The sequence below is a fragment of the Pinus tabuliformis genome, chromosome 3_2 (genome assembly GCF_031772625.1).
Source record: "Pinus tabuliformis cultivar Carrire ecotype Pingquan chromosome 3_2, CPIR1, whole genome shotgun sequence".
Lineage (NCBI taxonomy): Eukaryota > Viridiplantae > Streptophyta > Pinopsida > Pinales > Pinaceae > Pinus > Pinus tabuliformis.
This window is the reverse complement of record NC_142302.1, coordinates 559,717,940-559,723,284: the sequence shown is the minus strand read 5'-3', so window position 1 is coordinate 559,723,284 and position 5,345 is coordinate 559,717,940.

The window sequence follows — 5,345 nt, the reverse complement described above, 5'->3', positions numbered from 1 at the left end:
TCAATTGATGATTCTTGAGTCAAATGTGATCGAAAAATTAGACCTTTGGGGAAAAAAACTATATGACATAACCGATTTCCAATTAAACATTGGGGATTATACATTTATATCATAATTCTTTGTTCAATTCATATGGAGTGATCAAAATGACATTATCTTAGGTTCACCTTGGATGGAAACACTAGGGTCTTTCATCCTAAATACAAAGAAGAAATTTTTAACATTTTCCTAGAAGAAGAAAAAATAACACTCTAGGATGTTATATTGAAGTTAGATTCTGTTACTTTTAGGTATGTTTTATGCTTAGAGCAATTTATTTCAATTTTCACAGTTAGCTCAATATCTTTTTCAGATTAGCAATCACATCAGCATTAAAGTAAACTACAAATAGAACATAAACATAAATCATAGAAGACAAGCCAAGACAAGAGGACACAAGATGTGGCACTAGCCAGGGACAAACCCCAATGTGGGGAAACCCTTGATCAATTCTTCTTATATGTTCTTCAACAGTTCAGCAGAGAGAGAGAGAGAGAGAGAGAGAGAGAGAGAGAGAGTACATTTACAACAGAATTCAACACTTTGACTTATCTAGATAAGAGCATAGATCATCTCTAAGAAGATGATACATGAGATCAGTTGAAGACATGCTGCTTCAATTAATTCTCCAAGGTGACTCCTTCACCTATCATTGTGTTGCATCTCATCATCATGCTTCACCTCAACGTGTTGCACCATGCTGCACCCATCATCACAATGTTGGACCTCATGACCATGTTGTACACATCATACTGCTGCACTGCTGTCTCATGTGCCATTGTTGCATCATGCTACCACAGTTGTCCCATGTGCCATTGTTTTACTATGCTACCACAGTTGTCCCGTGTGCCATAGCTGCATCATGTTGCCACACTATTGTCCCATGTGGTATGTTGAACCATGTTGACATACAACATGTCTCATGTGCTTGCATCACCATGCTTGCCATGCTATCCATGCTTGTTGATGTCCCATGTTTGCCTTAGCATTCCTTTTTTGTCCCATTTACTATGCAGTTGTCCCTTGCTACTGCTGCTATCCCTAATAGTCATGTTATACCTTGTTGCTGTCCCCATAACCTTGCCATACCTTACTGCTGTCCCATGTGTCTTAGCAGCACCATGTAGCCCAACTATCCCATTTATTAGCACTGTTGTCCTGGGCATGTTTGAGCCCTCAAACTCTCCATGTTGTCCTTGTTTTGAGGTGGTTAGGACTATGGACTACCACAGTCCCACATTGTCACCTACAACCCACGTTTTCGCTGCCCCAAACAACCCTTCTTCAACTCGGCCTCCTTTCAGCAGCTCGGTGCCTTGTTTTAGGCCTTAAAACAGTCCTCCCTTTTAGCTGCATTACGCTTGTGTCTAGGGCAACATATGCCTGTGGCTAGGGCACCATTGGTATGTTTAGGATAGCGTCTATCTTCATCTTAATAGCAGTTAGGATACCCTTGAGATAGCGTAGGTTGGGGCTACCTTAGGATAGTGGTAGGGCTGCCTTCTTGGACTGCGTTAGGGATGCCTTGTTGGACTACGTTAGGGTTGCCTTTAGGACAACGTTTAGGCTTCTTCCTTCAGTTCCTTTAGGTCCATGCATAGAACCCTTCCATCGCTTTGCTAGCCTACCTTCATTGCTATGGCTATGGCAGCCTCTTTTCCTCCAACGTCTAGGGCTTCCACTCCTAGATTTATCTTCCACTAAAACCCAAGAAAAGTGGAGAGAAATCAAGATATAAGTGTGTGTGAAATGACACTCAAGTCATCTCCTTTTATACTAAAACATTGAGCACATATGGGATTTATTTGGTTGCTGGCTGACCTTGACGAATTGTCTTATAACACAAATAAATTCATAACTCCATGAATACTTATCGGAATCGGATGATCTTTATATTAATCCTACATCTCTCGATGAGAGGGATCCAAGAAAAATATCAGCTTCCATAAATAATATGACCCACATGGAGTTTGGCCCTAGTTTCCAATTTTAACACTCCCTCTCAATTAGGGAGAACTCCATCCGCTGATCCATTTGTCCAATTATACTATCTCTGCCATCAGTGCCCCACACTGCTCTTCTTTGCACTGCTCTACTTTGTTGAGATCTTCTCTGCTGAGCTCTTCTCTACTCTGCTCTGCTGAGTTCTATTCTGCTCTACTGAGTTTTGCTTTGCTCTACTCTGCTGAGCTCTATTGAGCTCTACTCTGCTTTGCTAAGTTTTGCTTTACTCTGCTCTGCTCTATTGAACCATGAAGAATAAGAAATGATCGAGAATGTCTCATACCATTCTCTACTGACCTGAAGTTAGTTCCACATTAAGAGAGTGTGTCATACCACTCTTACTAACCCGAAGTCAGTTTCATTGATCCCATATCAATATCACAAGAGAGTGTCTCAAACCACTCATACTGATCCTAGATCAGTTTCATTGATCCTAGATCAATGGAGGTCATCCTAGCATAAGGAGTACGGTAGATACAATGATGCATCCATCAATAGTACTACTATGGTCCCTAACCCCATTTCCCTACTCATTGGCCAGATGAGAGGTACTTCCCATGAGTCCCAAACTACATGGGTAGGATGCCTCGACAGGAGAACCACTCATCCTGTCCCTAAGTTGCCACGGGGTATCATAGGGGAAAGTTGAGCCATTCACCTTGTACACGGTGCACCATTAGGGGAGGGTGAGTCGCCCTATGGTTGCTTGTTGCTCCAATATGTACATCAAGCTCCCCGGAGCTCCTAGAGCTCAATGCATGCAACATGCATGACCCTCATAAGAAGGTCTCTCAATGACTCCAAGTCATAAGGGAAAGTCACAAAATTGACCTTTCCCCAGGGCTTTGATAGAATGTCTATGACCTGCACATCAGTCTCAATGCGATAGAGTCTCCTCGCTCATCGATGTACCATATCCCAAATAAGGTTGTATTTGATGTCTATATACTGGAGCAATCATAGAATATGGGATTCCTCAACAATCGAAACCCCCCCTGGTTGACACTGAAGATCATGGTGGTATCCATCATGTGTACAAACAGCTCACTGAAGAGCTTCCACAACCAGGCAGCTTCACACGAGGTCATACTCATGGCTATGTATTCGGTCTCAAGGGTTATTATAGCAACCAACTTCTGCTTTCTACTCATCCAGAATATCGAGTAGAACCCAAAGAGAATCAGCACTCAGAAGTTCTCTTGAGATCCTCCACACTGCCTGCCCAATCAGCATTCGAATAATCATGCAGTTTCATATTTTCGACAGTGTATCTCAATCCATGAGGTATTGTGACCCGGAGATATCTGAGAAGATTCTTATCACCAATCTAGTGAGGCTCAACCAAAATATGAGCCCAACATGCTAACTGCAAAACATATATCCGGATGGAAGTTCACCAAGAACATCAATGCGAATGAGTTTATGAAACTCAGAGGCATTTCCCAAATCTGGTCTGGCATCACTACCATATAAATTCTAAAAGTTAAGATCCTTGAGGTAGTCATGATCTTGCAATTTACCATTCCACATCCGGAATCCAACTCCCTCTTACTTCTACAAATGAGAGGGTCTGCACCTGTCAGAAATAGGTTGTCCTCAGAGGGTGTTGATATGAGAGGTCTATCATCCACAACCTTCGAGCAATGGTTTGGATAAGCTTTACACCTAGTGAATCTCAACTTCATCAGACAACTATCAATCCTCTCATACTATGCTCGGGGTGTTTTTCTTCAAGCCATATAGGGATTTCTTCCACCCGTATACATGAGATTCCCGATCGTGAATATCAAACTCCTCGAGTTGTTCCAAACTTGTGGACCTGCTACATGAGGGAATGGTCCCCTTGTAAGATTTTCCTTTGGTACATCTCATACATGTACCTTCATGCTCTTATTGGATTCAAGCATCCCTGTCATCATCTGACTCACATCGGGATCGGTGCTATAGATGAGATGTGACAACTGACATGGTCCCCAATGGATCTCCTACAACTTGATGCAACCCTGAACTCAAAAGCGTCTTTGAAACTTCCATTTTCAAACATGTACCTTTCCATCGATGAATGCCATCCTAAAACCTTTGACTTCCATTGCCGAAATGGACACTAGGTTCTTCTTGCGATCAGGTACATAAAGCGATTCTCGTAACTGAATCGAGTTACCCTCATTCAATTGAGGGGTAATAATTCCTACACCCTTTTTGGGATAGGTGGCATCAGCTCCAAGTATAATGTCATGATTGTTTCCATCTCTACTAAATTAGAGAGACCACCCTTCTATTTGATGAAGTGCCTTGAAGCACTACAATCAATAAGCCAGATTACCACGAAATCTGAAGGAGAGGGCCAATACAAGATAACACTTCTTTATCTTATCAGAAACAACATTTGATTCTTCATACCTGGGGTTCCTTACTTTCTTTGAAGATTCGTCCATTTCCTTGATGACCTGCATTACCTGTCATTCCTCCTATCATTGAAGATGCCCCTGGAATGATTGCTATCTTCATCAAGATATGTGTCCCTACCATTCGTACACTCCTTTGCATAATGGCTGAACTTATTACAAACAAGGCATTTGTCTTTCTTTCCACCCTTAGATCCAGATTTCCCATTGAAGTGATCTTTAGGTGGGCCATCAGAAGCTTCCGTTGCGCCATTCTGATAATATTCTCTACTTCGACTTCACCCTTGGCGAATTTGAAGAGGGATGAGGAATCCATTGATTTGTCCTTTCCCAACTATCTTTGGTGATTGCTCTTTCACTCTTGTTTGGGATTTGTCTTCACCTCAGCTCCAATACCATGTTAATTTTAGGTATGTTCTATGCTTAGAGCAATTTATTTCAATTTTCACAGTTAGCTCAATAACTTTTCCAGATTAGCAATCACATCAGCATTAAAGTAAACTGCAGATAGAACATAAACATAAATCACATAAGACAAGCCAAAACAAGAGGACATAAGATGTGGCGCTAGCCAGGGACAAACCCCAATGTGGGGAATCCCTTGATCAATTCTTCTTATATGTTCTTCAATAGTTCAGTTGAGAGAGAGAGAGAGAGAGAGAGAGAGAGAGAGAGAGAGAGAGAGAGAGAGAGATAGTACATTTACAATAGAAGTCAACACTTTGAATTATCTAGATAAGAGCATAAATAATCTCTAAGAAGATGATACATGAGATTAGTTGAATACATGTTGCTTCAACTGATTCTCCAAGGTGACTCCTTCACCTATCATTGTGCTGCATCTCGTCATCGTGCTGCACCATGTTGCACCCGTCATCACAATGCTAGACCTCATGA